This window comes from Acomys minous, assembly GCF_964271855.1.
Source record: "Acomys minous genome assembly, chromosome: 16".
NCBI lineage: Eukaryota > Metazoa > Chordata > Mammalia > Rodentia > Muridae > Acomys > Acomys minous.
In genome coordinates, this window is record NC_140498.1 from 36,600,806 (window position 1) to 36,615,404 (window position 14,599).

General features: G+C 50.0%; 1 long non-coding RNA gene across 2 annotated transcripts; it reads right to left on the minus strand.

Annotated features, from left to right (window-relative positions):
• Positions 1 to 2,041: 2,041 nt before the first annotated feature.
• Positions 2,042 to 10,879, minus strand: LOC311587471. 2 transcript variants are annotated; one of them, XR_014775872.1, is made up of 3 exons: positions 10,445 to 10,879; positions 9,977 to 10,151; positions 2,042 to 2,070 (listed from the first exon to the last, which is right to left on the minus strand). It is a non-coding gene; the product is annotated as an uncharacterized lncRNA (long non-coding RNA). The 2 variants fall into 2 exon arrangements; XR_014775873.1 differs by lacking the exon at positions 2,042 to 2,070 and adding an exon at positions 8,625 to 8,775.
• Positions 10,880 to 14,599: the final 3,720 nt, after the last annotated feature.

A 14,599-nucleotide genomic window follows, 5' to 3' on the forward strand; every position in this document is an offset into this window, starting at 1 on the left:
TGGGTTTTTGTGAGGGGGCAATGGCTGGCACTACTGTAGCCACTTTGCCACCATAAGGAGAGGAAGTCACTGCCCCGAGGATGGAGGAGCAAAGAGATGGAAAGAGCAAAGCCATATGGCGTCTTCTCAGCTGAGATGACAGAGTTTCCTTGAATCTATTTCCCAGCTGGGTTGTATGGTCTGTGTCGCTGAAAACCCAGCTGCTACAGGAGAGGAGGTGGAATTCGAAGAGCCCTGGAGAGAAGGGAGGCGATTCAGGAAGCGGGCAGAGCCCACAGCGGTGCTGAAAACACAGGGATAATATGGGGAGGGCAGCCGGCACCAGCAGGCCTGGTTCTGAGGTGAGGTTGCAGGGGGCTGGGACTCAGCCAGACAAGCTAGAGCTGTGACCCGCGCGTCCTCCACCGCTCTTTCAGGGCTTCCTTTCCTCAGCCACCCCCTTTTCAGGATCTACCTGGGACGGACATGCAGGAAGGAGCCACCTAAGCCTGGGTGCATAGTGTTCTTTGAGTCTCACTCTGTGGGGGCCTTAAATTAGGGTGTAAGGGTACACTGGCTCTCTCTGCACAGAGCTCCCAGACGGGGTGCATGCTGGAACAAACCTGCTGTAAACACGCACTCAGCCTTCAGAGGGAGGGCTGCAGCTGGCTCCAGGACTAACATTTGCTTTCTATTTTAATGTTATGAGTATATTTTGACGATCAACTTCTATATATGGAAGAAATATAAAATTCCCTTTTAAGTACATGTGAGCAAAGACAGAAAGAGTTAATTTAAGAAAAACTAGTCAGTGATGTTACAGGTGGCATGTGGATGTACAGAAATGTTTGCAATAAGAATTTAACAGATGTGTGTACGCATGCGTATCTGTATATACATGTGTATATGTGTGTATATTTGCAAATGTATGTATGTATGTGCATGGATGCATATGTGTGTGTATATATGTTTGTTGTATGGATGTGTGTGTACTGCTACATGGATGTGTATGTATGTGCATAATCATGTGTGAGTGTGCATGCATATGTGTTGTAAGAGTGTATGAATGTGTGAGTATGCATGTGTATATATATGTGTGTGCATGTGTGCAGATGTATGTCACATGCGTGTGAACATGCATGTGTTTGTATATGTCACATATATGTGTGCATTTACGTGGGTGAGTGATGCTTATTTGCACAGCTCTTCCAAGCCCATGAAAACAGGTTGTTTTAGAATTACTGTTTCTGAGTTTTTACGTAGCTTTCCTGAGAGGTGCCATGTCTTCAGACATGGCTCTCTGCCCCTCTGTTGCTAGCTAGTCCTGAGTTTGCACCTCCAGAAGTCAGGGCTGGGAAGCACTGGGAAGCCTGCTCTTTGCCCCACAAGGGACTCTGTGGTGAGGAAGGCAGGATGGGCAGCTGGCAAACAGGATGCACAGTTGATATTCTAACGGGGACTTTTGCTGTATGATGTAGCGAGGGGTGCAATTCACAATGAGGCATCTGTAAGTTGGGAGTCACCTCTTCACCATCTGAGTTGGAAAACAGCCTTACCTTCAGCACGACCCTTTTAATCGCCTTATTCAACATGGTCCTTAGCTATAGACGCGCAGCCATTAGGTCTGTAGCTCATGCTGGGATGCACCTCCCCTCACACGTGTGCTCTCTCTCCCTAAGGCAAGATTTTAAGCTTCGGGTTCTTATGTGTGTGACCATTTTAAACAAGTAAGTCACTGACCAAAGGAAAAAATGAGCAAACTCTGTCCCCTGGTGAGTCTCAGAAAGGATATTTTATTTCCAGTAAGAGAAGCAAGAGAAGGCCCACGGCTTGCCTTGTTTGATGCTGGCTGGCAATGTTTGCATGGGTGACCTAAACATTTATAGTATTCTGTGCATGTCTATATCTGTCAGGGCCTCTAGAGAACGGCCCCAAAGAACGAATACATGTTGCAAAGAGAGTTTAATACTCACCGTGTGGTCCAGCAGTGGCTGCCTGTACACTGGAGAGTCTGAGAACTTGTTCAGTCCACAATGCTGGGTAACTCAGCAGCTCCCATCTGGTGCTGAAGGCCCGGGGCTACCTGGAAAGCTGAAGGAGCTGGGGCTGAAGATCAATGGAGGGTGGCAGCAGCAACAACAGCGACGAGGCTGATGCACACATTAGCAAGACACAAAGGTGGGCAGGCAAAAAAGCATGGCTTTTCTCCTCAGACCTCCATATGCCCAGGCTACTCGCTCTGAGGAAAGGACTTCTCTTCCTTTCTTCCTGGGAATGTCCTCAGACACCTACCCAGAGATTGTACCTTTTACTTGATTCCAGATCCAGTCAAGTTGGCAATCAATATCAACCATCATCCTGTCCATGACCACCTGTCAATGGGCTATGGATATTAATTTAGGCACTGTAAAACATGTTAAGTAACTAGGCAAATACTCAGTCACAAAGTCAGCCAACCTATCTATTATCTACCTGCCAACCATCTTTGCCATCTATTTATTATCAGTTTATTTACATATCTGTCTTCTACCTATCCATCCATCTATCCATCCATCCATCTATCCATCCATCCATCTGGTCCTCAGCTGGGTGGGATATCATCAGTCACCAGCTCTGCTTGTCTCCCTGTCCTGGTTTGGGTTTCAACTTCTGTATAACTATAAGACTGTTGCAAGGTCTGTCCCAAACTCACACCTTCTTTTTAACGTTAGTTTTGGTTTTTCAAGACAGGGTTTCTCTGTGCAGCCTTGGTTGTCCTGGACTCTCTTTGTAGACCAGGCTGGCCTCGAACTCACAGAGATCTGCCTGCTTCTGCCTCCCTGAGTGCTGGGATTACAGGCGTGCACCACCGTGCCCAGCTAACTCACACCTTTTTGATTCCTCCTATGCTGATCAACTGTAGGCTTGTAGAGCTATGACCCCAGCCAGCCAGTCTGATCTAGTACACAAAATGCATAGCTGGTCCTCAGAGAACTCCAGTTCCTCCCTTGATGACTGCAGGGCTGGCTAGTGGGAACCAGCTGTGCATGAGGCAGTGAGAAAGAAGCCTGTGAGATTAAAGGTAGGGAGGCTGCATGTCTCCAGCAGTTTCTTTCACTCCCAGCAGCAGCCAGGTTCCAGTACAGATGGAAGTCACTGGATTACAGGCCAATGGCAAGCTATTTTTGGTGGAGTTGTGTGTGTGTGTGTGTGTGTGTGTGTGTGTGAGATGTACGCACTGAGGTTCTTGGCCAGCGCCTCTGTTTGTATCTGCTGTCAGCAAATCAGAGGCGCCATCCACATTTGTCATAATTCATTACACTAATTAGTCACGTTTGAGAACTGGGTGTGGGCCAGCAGGGGCAGGAGGCCACCGCATTGTTGTGTCTCAGCCTCTTGGGTCAGAATTTCCACGGTCTGATGGGCTGCCATCTCCTGCACATGTGTCCCCTCACACGAGGACCCTGATGAACTCATCGTACTCACATCTGGGACTATTCTCTGCAGATGATGCCTGTGGCAGGAGGCCAGAGGCAAAGCACATTCCAGAACTCGGCTCTAGAGGCCCCACTCTGTACCCAAAGGAGTTTGGAATTACCCTGCCGTCTACGATGCCAGGATGAGCATCCTTCTGTGGTCTGTCCACCCCTGCCTGGTTTCCTTGGCCCAGGCTTTGAGTAGGCTACGCGGGCACTGGTTAGGGAAAGCCTTCTCTAGTGCCTCATCTCAGTGGGCACAGCCTAGGCCCCTTCAACTCTCAGGCTTGGAACCTTAGGTGGCTTCTCCACTTCTGCCTCCCCACAAGTGTCATACCCTACTGAGTCCCTTTCTTAGTGTCTCTCGTCCCTGTCTTGGATTCCATCATCTCTCACTTGGGGAACAGTGGTAGCCTTGTCTTAATCTCCATTCTCCCCCCCCCCCTTTTTTTTTCTCCTCTCTGCCTCCTTTTCTCTGCAGGCTGCAGCCAGAGGCTTCTCTCAACTGCAAAGGCAGCAGCAAGCTACTCTCCCTGACACTGCCACTGTTGGCCTTCCCTGAACTGGCCCTGCCAACCACTGACTCCTGTTTGTTTCCAAGCCTTGTTTGCCAGCCGCCCATCACTTCTTCCCTTGCATTTCTTTGGCTTAAGTTAGTGTAATGGATAATCTTGATTTTTTTTTTTTTCACTTTGGCTGGATTAATATATACCTAGGAAGCCCAACCGTGGGCATGTCTGCAAGGCCGTTGCTAGAGATGATGGTTTAGAATCTAAACTTTAGATGGTTTCGTAGTGAACAGATTGTAAGGAGGTAGTGGGACTTCCCATTTGGTTGAAAGAAGCACGTCATAGGGGGTGTGTCCTTGAAGATTGTGTCACGGCCTGATTACTTCCTGTATTCCCTTGACTCACTTCCTGTCTGCCATGATGTGGCCTCCATGCTGCTTCCTGCCTATCATGGATGAAGAGTCTTTCCTATCACCTTCTCCCAACGCCAGGATGTTCTGTCAAAGTCAAGGAGTCAAGAAATCATGGATGGAGTATTCTGACACAGAAGAAAAAAAATTTTTCCTTTAGGTTGTTTACGTCAGATATTCCATCAGTGATAGGAAGCTGATAGGAAAGGTTGACATCAAAAGGTGTGTGTGTGTGCGCGCGCGCGCGTGTGTGTGTGTGTGTGTGTGTGTGTGTGTGTGTGTATGTGTGTGCGCATGTGTGTGTGTATATGTGTGTGGCCTGTGTGTGTGTATATGTGCGGTGTGTGTGTGTGTGTGTGTGTGTGTATGTGATGTGTGCATGTGCAGTGTGTGTTTGTGGCATGTGTATAGGTGTATGTGCGGTGTGTATGTGTGTGGTTATTGCTGAGCTTACATTCTTTTTTTTTTTTTAATTTAATTTGTGTGTAGATGGTTCTCTCACTGATGCTAGAGTTTGTTGAGTTGGCTAGGCTGGTGAGCTCCAGGGAGTTGTCCCTGCCTCCCCAGTGCTAGAATTACAGATGCGCCACTGGATGCTATGTGGATACTGGGACCAGTGGTTTTCTCTGCTTCTTGCTCCCCATGAACTGAGCAGCCGCTGCACATGCTCCTGCCGCTTTGATGCTCTGCTTTCGCTCAGCACAGACCGAGAGTCAACAAAGCCCAGGACTATGGGCTCTTAGATTATGAGCCGAAACACATCTTTTATATTTTAAATTGGACAGTAGAGCAGCAATAATAGTAACACAGCTTTTGCTGCATGTAGCAAAAAACCTCCCAAAACTAAAACCCAAACTAAATCAAAACAAAAAACCAACAAAAACCCAAAACCCAAAACAAAAAGAAAAACAAACAACAATAAAAACCCAAAAAACAAAAAGCAAAAACCCTAGTTCCTGAATGATGAAAGCCAATATTTCTTCCACATGTTAGGTCAATGGTAATTTTTTTTATTTGTTTTGACAAAAAAGAATAAAACCCTAGTCTCTTCTCATGTGCTCAGTAAAAGGGCCACTAATTAGTGTTTACTCACCTAGTCTTTGCTTCTTAAAAACTAGGTGTTTGGTGACAGATCAAAACCTACCTGAAGTTAATGCCCAAACTGTCCCAATGTCTTGAGTCAATGAATTCTCCAGACTGACTAAGCTGTTTTGAGTTCAGGTCTCTGAGGTTTTCAAGTTAGCAAAGGTGCTGGTTGCATCACAAGCTGTTTTTGGACAAAGACAATACCTGCCTTTGGCGGCTCAGTGAGCTGTTGAGGCGAACTTGATCTTCGAATCATCTAAAACCCTCACCAACTTCTTCCCTCCCATGGTGCTAGGAGCACCCCCTCTGTCTCATTGACAGTTTACAGAGAACTCGTATCCACTATCTCATTGAAACCACCAACAGATGTGAGATATGTGCAGACTGTTTCCACTTTACACAAGAGGGAACAGAGATTCAGAGAGGTCTGCTTGCCAGAGACCACACAGCAAGTGAGTGTGAATCCTGCTAATTCCAGACTCTTCCCTTCCCTCTTCTCTCCTCTCCTTCCCTCCTCTTTCCTCCCCCTCCCCCTTTCCTTCCCTTCTTGGGCCTGGAGATTTGGACCCAGAGCTTTGTGTATGCTTAGGCAAGCACTTTACCAGTGAGCCATATACTCAGCCTTAGGATGTACCCTCATTCAATTATTTAAGAACAGAAAAACTTGTTGAATGCCTGCAGTGTATAGGCAGCTTGCTAATCTTCAGTGGTCCACCAGCGAACTCAGCAGGGGCTTCATCCACCAGGGGTTTGAGGACATGGACCGTGGCAGCGTGATGCGGAGACATCTGTGGTAGGAGGTAAGTCGGTGGGTGGCCGGAGTTGCCCACTTTATTTTGAGCTTCAACAACAGGGCCAGAAGCTACCACTGAAATGAGCAAACCCCACAACCACTTCCAATCCTTGTGTCTCATTGCCCAAGATGGAAATCCTAGGCTTGGGTGTAGGGCGAGCGGGAACAGCACAATGGAAGGGGTGTGATGGCGAGTAGGCAGCAGCCCAGGAGGAAGTTGGGACATTGTTGGAGGCAGATTGGTGACAAATGTCGGCTATGCTTCGGTAGCTTCAGCTGTTGACTGGGCTCTGGGTACAGAGGGGGGTGATGGTAAGTGGTAGAGTTCCTGGGAATTCTCAACTGGCTTTTATTAAGTGGCCGTTTGATATTTATTTATTTATTTATTTATTTATTTATTTATTTATTTATTTTGTCCTCTGGGTCCTTCTAGTTTATTTAGTGCCATCTTCTGTGCCTATTTGGAAATGTTTTAGGGAGATGATAAAGATGGTGAGAAGGACACGGTGGCCCACACCTGTAATCCAGCACTCTGGGAGGCCAGAGGCTGGTGGATCTCTGTGAGTTCGAGGCCAGCCTGGTCTACAAATTGAGTCCAGGACAGCCAGGGCCACACAGAGAAACCATGTTTCAAAAAAAAGCAAAACAAAATGAAACAAAACAAAAAAGGTGGCGAGAGGGGCCCATCTTTATCATAACTATCAGGAACATAAATGCCTCTTGTGGGCTCTCTACACCTGCCCACAGCAGACACAACTGATGGATTCTGGCATTCTGTCCCATTGAGTGTAACAGTAACTTTTATTCTCCTGGCTCAGTTGTTGTCTGGGAGGCAAACTACTTCCTTCTGCTAACCTAGGCCTAGTCCTGGAAGCTTCTAGCCTTCAATCTAACCTATGTCTAGAATGTTTTCAGCCTCTGAGACTGCTAAATAAACTCACCCTTTTTAGCTCTTACTGAGCTCTGGGCTGGCTGGTTCAGCTCAGCTGTTCTGCTTCAAACTTCTCTCCCAGCTGACTTATTTAATCTGGCTTCTCTTCTCACCCTGGAATTGCTCTGCTTGGCCTCAAACTAACTCAGAAAACTAACTCTGCTCTAATCTTCTGGCTTCTCATTTTCTGGCTCGTTCCATCTTCACCTGAGTTCCCTCTCTCTCTCTCTCTCTCCCTCTCTCTCTCTCTCTCTCTCTCTCTCTCTCTCTCTCTCTCTCTCTAACCCATCTCTCTGTTCCTGTCCTGGTAAAACTGCCTCCTCTCTCAAACTGCCTCCTCTCTCAAACTGCCTCTTAAGTAGCTTCCCTTTCCTCTCTCTTCTCATGAGAGTTGGGCGTATCCTATTCTGTCAAATCTTTTCTGCCACTCATTTCGAACTTTACTTTCAAACATGGGTGCTTTCTTCTACAAACTAACTTTATCTTCCTTTGGGAATAAAGACATGTACCACCCACCATGCCTGGACCTAAGCTTTTCTTTACCTGAAACTTGCTCTATACCAGGCTGGTCTCGAACTCAGATCTTCTTGCCCCTGTTTCCTAGATTAAAGGCATGCTTGTATTCCAGCCGGATCACACAGACCTAGAAGGTCTTTGGATGTGATCTCTTGCCAGAGTAGCCATGTTCTGAATTAACATTCCTCTACCATCTAGGCTGGATAAACCTTCTGCAGTCTTGTCGCCCTCCAGGCCAGCCAGAGCCACTGGATCAGCATTTGCACATGCTGTGATACCTTTGGCCGGTCCTGTTTTGGGGACAGGTGTCGGGTGTCTGCAGCTTCTGAGCATTTAGGACAGGAAGGTCTTTCAGAGGTTGGGTAAAGAGTTACCTCCATGGTGTCCCCTTTTCCCCTTCCTGGGGTTTCAAGACATGGCTGCTGATCAGACTTGCTGGGAACAAGCAAGTCTGTCTGTCTGTCTGTCTGTCTGTCCAGTCAGTTCCACTTGGGGAGTAGACTCAAGGGCCCACAATGGCCAGGACAGCCACACCTATGGAGTACCTCCAGTGTATGCCTGCCCCACCTCTCAGTTACAAGTGATAAAGCTTTCACTGGTGAGGACACCGACCTTGAGGTGGTATCTTATCCAGGCCCCAGGAGTAGGGTCTCTGTCACTTCTTGTGACTTGCCAAACCATAGCCCCCATCCAAGCCGCCCTTCCCACACTTGCGATCTGGATGGAGATCGGGCCATTTCTTCCAGAAGCATTTCCGTTCCTACAGGCTTAGTTACTCCTCTGCTTCCCAGTTGTGACCCACACTTGCTGGTTACCTATGAAGACTGTCTCTTCAGTTCCCAGCCTCCCTTGCAGGTGAGTGGCGGCAAGGTGGAATGCAGGCAAGAGCAGGGTGCGATTTCTGGGACAGGCTGAAAATGTCCACGCAATACTAGGTCCCGTGTCACTCCTTCTTGGTAGCTGATACCTGGTAGAAGACGGTGTAGAAGATTCCAGGGAGGCCTAGATCTCAGAGTGAGTACGTGGAACACAAGCCCCAACCAGTGCCCTTCAGGGACAATCCTGCTTCTACTGGAGGGTGCCTGGGAGCAGGGTCCTAGAGCATGGTGAGGAAATGAATGACAGAGTTCATGAGTGTGCACCAGAGTGCACCGAACAGACCATTTTAGGAGTCACGGTGGGCCGGGGCCGCTGCCTGATGCCTGGGGTGGTGGCAGTGGTGGCAGTGGTGGCAGTGGTGGCAGTGGTGGCAGTGGTAGCAGTGGTGGCAGGGAAAAGAGAGATGCAGCAGCTGGAAAGGGGGTCTCCCCCTACAGACCTGGCTTCTGGCTTCTGCTCCCTCGCCTTCCTACCCATGCTGTGATCCTAGGACCCTTCTGGCCCTGTCCTTGAGTTTTCTTGGCTGGAGGCCTCCAGAAGCTGTTTCTCTTGGACGAAGCATCCCCTCCCCAAATCCCCATAAAAGGGTCAAAGTATTTTTCTCTGACTCAATAAAGCAATGAAAGGCCAGAGATGTCTCGAGAGCTGAATTTGCATTTTCCTGGCTTGCTCAGCCTGGAGCCCTGCAGCCTTTGGGCAATCTTTCAGGACCTTCCTTGCATTAGTGGATCAGCAAGAACAAGGGGATGAAGTCCATCCTGCTAACCAGTGGCAGGGGCAGGCACAGTCTTGTTGATCTTGGGTGTCGAGACACAGATCTTGGGGGAGTCCGTTCTTTACTAGGTGGTCTCTCTCTCTGCTCCACTTGGGTTCCCCTTGGTGATGGCACAGGAACAGTTTGGGGGTGGCTCTCAGGAATCTAGAAATTTTCTGCAGGAAAGCTACCCTGTGGCTCCCTGCCCGCTCTGCTGAACAAAGGCCATACGCAGGTAGGAAAAATGGCCGAGCAGAGAGGAGGGGCTGCCCCCACTGCACCGGCAGGTCAGGGATCTCTCCCTACTCCCTACCAGGGACTGACTCAGAGTCTCTGCACCCAGGTGGGGGTGTGGAGCCAGAAGACCAGTGGAGAGAGTTATGTACCAACTGAGGGCAGCCGGATGTCAGGAGCTCATCACTGTGGCCCTCTACATGAATGCCAGGTAGGAACCATCGTTGCCATCTTATAGATGGGGAAACTGAGGCCAGACATTTATTTGGTGGTGCCTCAACTTACACCCAACATTTATCAATACTCCAATCATGGGCTTGGATTCTTCCTAGTTTGGAAGGGGTTTGAAGTGGAGGTGGCAGGCCCAAGTGTGGGGAAACCATCAGGCTGATAGGCAGCCTGCACGGTGCCAGGCAGTGTCTGTACTCACCTGGAGCTGTGGCTGTGTTGTCTTTAGGTGGATGACAGGTGAGGTCTAGCTGTTCCTGTCCAGGCTCTGGACTCTCTTTGGCCAGTTGTTTCTTCTAGAAGCCTAACCACTTCCTCAGTCTTCTGTGTACATAGCTGATCTCACCTCACATCCCCCTGGTGGGCGGCGCTGGCTCCTTGGGAAAGGGGGTTCCGTTTGAGACAGCCCAACCCTCCACCCTCTTTTGCACTCATTAGCCTTGGCCAGCCCCCTGGGCCCAGCTCGGAGAACAGACACTAACCCTTCTGCCAAGCACGGAGTGGGAAGGGAAGGGCTGCACAGTTTAGCCAGGAGTCCTGGCCAGGGAAAGATCAGCTGCGATGACTGTGGCTGCCGAGGGGCCGGGACCAAGGCATGGGGACGTGGGACTGGGAGAGGCAGAGGGGTGGCTGGAAGGTCAAGGAGTGAGCAGAGGCTCATTCAACCCACCTCAGTCTGGGTGCAAGACCCCTCGGTTTCTTCTTCTTCTTCTTCTTCTTCTTCTTCTTCTTCTTCTTCTTCTTCTTCTTCTTCCTCTTCTTCTTCTTCTTCTTCCTCTTCTTCTTCTTCTTCTTCTTCTTCTTCTTCTTCCTCTTCTTCTTCTTCTTCTTCTTCTTCTTCTTCCTCTTCCTCTTCTTCTTCTTCTTCTTCTTCTTCTTCTTCTTCTTCTTCCTCTTCTTCTTCTTCTTCTTCCTCTTCTTCTTCTTCTTCTTCTTCTTCTCTTCTTCTTCTTCTTCCTTCTTCTTCTTCTTCTTCTTCTTCTTCTTCTTCTTCTTCTTCTTCTTCTTCTTCTTCTTCTTCCTCTTCCTTCTTCTTCTTCTTCTTCTTCTTCTTCTTCTTCTTCTTCTTCTTCTTCTTCTTCTTTTAGTCTTTCAAGGCAGGGTTTCTCTATGTAACAGTCCTGGCTGTCCTAGATTCGCTTTTGTAGACCAAGCTGGCCTCGAACTCACAGTGATCCTCCTGCATCTGCCTCCCGAGTGCTGGGATTAAAGGCGTGCACCACCACGCCCAGCTCTCCCCTTCCTTCTTAAAGGGGTCAGCTAGACCTTTGAGAGAAATAGGTCCTGGACTTAATGGAGAGGTCTGAACAGAGGGCCTCCCCAGTAGTGAGTTATCCTGCCAGGAAGACACATGACCTCGCCTCCTGCCTGCTACCATTACAGCATCCAGCAGGCTTCCTCCTGGGCCCCTCGCTGCTTCCTCTGGAGTGTGTATTGTTAAGTCCCGTGCTGGAGGGGTGCATCAGAGGTGGCTGGTAAACAGATTTGCTCAGGGATTCCAGGTTCCAAGAAGATCCCCTCTCAGACTCTCTTTTTGGTTTGCCAGGCCAGGATCCATTCTGTCCCGACAAATCCTGGCAGGGGCAGGATTACCCCAACCAGTGTGCTCTGGGGCCTGTCACTCAAGCCCAAGCTCCCACATAGAGTATGCTAGTCGCATGTCTTTAGTTGAGTGTAGTTCAGCTAGCAGGACCGTGGAGCCGTCTGTAACGGGGCATATGGGATCCCATCAGTAAGTACAGCCAGACTAACTAAACATTACTCGGTCTTGAAGGAGTCAACCAATGGCAGCAGGTTTGTTTGTTTGTTTTTCTCCATAAATGCTTTCTGCAGAGGACACTTCCTGTCACTTCAGCCAACATGCAAATGACATGCTTAAGGTCCCGCAGTGAGCTCACCCAAAGCTGGGATTTGATACTGCTTTCTTACTGTCACCATGTGGTGTGGTGCGGTTATGGTACACTTAGCCCCAGGCGTACACGTTTTTTTGGAGAGGGGCTCTAGTTGGTGGTTGTTGGGGCACAAGATGGCTCTACCATCTAGAGCCTGTGATCAGAGGGTGACAGATTTTCCTTCTTCGTCCCAGCTGTGTGTCACTATGAACCTGGGGGTGGGGGTGGGGGTGGGGGTGGGGGTGGGTGGGTGGGTGGGTGGTGGGGTAGGGGTGAACCACAGATAGTTGTGCTGGGTGGAAATTGGCCCAGAAGCTTGGCATCTCTTCCCTTTCCAGCCTCAGCTTCATCTCCAGCTGTATTTTGGGGAGTCACCCCTGACCTTCACCCCGCGAGAAGGTTTCTAGGACACATGGCACTGGAAGGGGGCCTGTGCAGGGAAAGTGAGCTGTTTGTCCGTGCAGTCTCCAGTCTGTGGCCTCAGCCTACAGCTGCGCCTGGCCTCCTGCTCTGCCACCCCCTCCCATGAGCCCTCAGGGATTTCTCTGCTCCAAACTGACCCTTCCTGGATGAAGAGGCTTCTATTCGCCATTCCCAGGTACACCCACTCAGGCTGGCGCCTGGTGCTTCTCTGTGGTGGTGTCTATGTGTGTATGGGGGTTGGGGGTGGGGAGTGGAGGTGGGACGTCTCTCTGATTCCACCAAGACAGGATGCTGAGCACAGGCTGTGCCCCATGCACAGAGTTCCAGTGAGTCAGCCTGGACTGGCTCAGCTGTCCTTCCCAGAGCCTCGTCGTCGTCCTCCTGGCTGCGGCTGCCTGCAGATTCCCGGCGAATGGTGCTCCAGAGACCTGCCGGGCCCAGGCTGCGTCATTCCCACCCTCCCTGAGCCCGGGGACCAGCCGGGCAAGGCTCCAGCCCTGGGAACTCCGCCTGCTGCCTTTTTTCTCTTCTTCGAAACTTTACTCTGTGATTCAAAGAAACATCTCGGGCTTCCGGTCGCCTGCTGGGCTAAGCTGACCTTACGCTGGAGGGCAGAGAGCATGGCGCTGGAGTCCTGTGCTGGCTGGGCTAGTCGGCCAACGATGTCCTGGGAGATGATGCAGAGTCCTGTGACTCCTTGGGACTCGGCCTGTACAACTCAAGCGTTACAGGAGGGTGGAGAGGGTGAGGGTCGGAGAGGGGAAGGGAGAGTGCTGCCTTTGGACCCCTCGTGGCTCTCCCTAGCTACATGGTTTATTCATTCGTGTAGAATTCTCTAGAGTTTCCAGGGGCCCAGACTGGAACGGCTTGCTGTCTTTCTGGAGAAATGTGTACACAGATCGCCACTTTTGGACTCTGCTGTTGTGGCCCTGGATTGGAACTCGGCTCTCCGGAAGAGCTAACCTTCCAACCGTTCGTTCCCCCAAGGCAGAATGCTACTACACCACCACAGGGGAGGGGCTCTACCACTAGAGGGCGCACATCCCCAATGTGACTAAAAAAACAAAACAGCTTACCCCAGGTGAATGCAAGAACACTCTTTACTGAGTACCCTTTATACTTTGGGTCTATACTAACTCTTTCAGTACCTCTAGGACACCAGCAGTGCTGTTATTCCCTCTCAACACTGAGGTCCAGAGAAGCAACATGACTCACTAAGGTCACCTAATTTCCAGTGACAGAGATGGTATAGACATCCATGATCAGGCAGGATTAAGCCCAGACCTGGATGGTTTGGGGAAGAATGTAATGTCCCCATAGTCTCTACCAGTCTCACTCTCAAGCGTCTCTGTTAGGATCTTCATTTTTCCTCTGAGGTTTGTGGGGACATGTGGGCCCAAATCCTCAGGAGGTTTCTCCTTTGTATAGGTACCACCTAGAGGTCACCCTGCCGCTTCACAGATGTCAGCTCTCTAGATTTTCCAACGAGCTGGGGATGATTAGCCGTAGCGGCAGCGTGCCTCTGACTCCCCGCGGGAGGAGGGTGTCATTGGGTAGGCCGTGTGATGCTGGACACAGGCACTCAGTGAGACCAATGCTGAGCAAGTTCACAGCAAAGCCTTATAAGGGCATGTGCCTGTCAGGTGTATGCCCAGTGCTATTAAATAGACGCTTAGAGAGGTGAGCGGGGCCCACAGGTGCACACGTCAGTGCTGGGCTGTACCCTGGCTGTACCTCATGGAGTCCCTGGAGCAGACGATGAGACATTCAGTATTCACACCCGTGAGTAGATCTTACCTTGTCTTTTGTCTTGCTTTTTTCAGTGGGGCATTAGCGAGCTCGGTGCAACCGGAGGCTTAAAAAGTGTTCCGTTGGAATCTTTCTTGGAACTACAATAAAAACAGTTCTGATTATCCTGTCCGAGGAGAGGATGGGAGCAGAAAGAAGAGGGCCCTTCTATCCCTATCTCGTAGTGAAAATAGCAGATATGTGGGTACTGATGTGCTTCCTGTGGCCCAGCCTTTGCAGGCACTACAGGAGCCGAAGAACCACCCGGCGGAGCCCAGGCTTGCTCTGACCTGGGACCTAGAGTTGTGGGTGATTTGCTATGGGGCAGCAAGAGATACCTGAACCAGTTCCTTCTGGGGTTGTCAGTAAGACTGGGGGTGGGATTCGAACCCAGGCTGCTTTTTAGCTCCTTGCTCTGGAAGGAAGGGAACCAAGTTTCTGTAAGCTTGTCAAGGTTCCCTACTATCCCTTCTTGAGCAGAAACAAAGGACAAAAAGGCTTGGTGGAAGTGGAGGAGAAGAGAAAGAAGAGGGGGAGAGAAACAGAGAGAGAGGGAGGGAGCGAGAGAGAGGAGGGGGGAGAAAGGGAGAGAGGGAGAGAAGGAGGAAGAGAGGCAGAGAGGGGGAGAAAAGAGAGATGAAAGAGAGAGGGAGAGAGAAAAGGAGAAAGGGAGAGAGAGAAAGAAGAGGAGAGGCAGAGGAGGGGGAGGGGCAGGCAGAGAG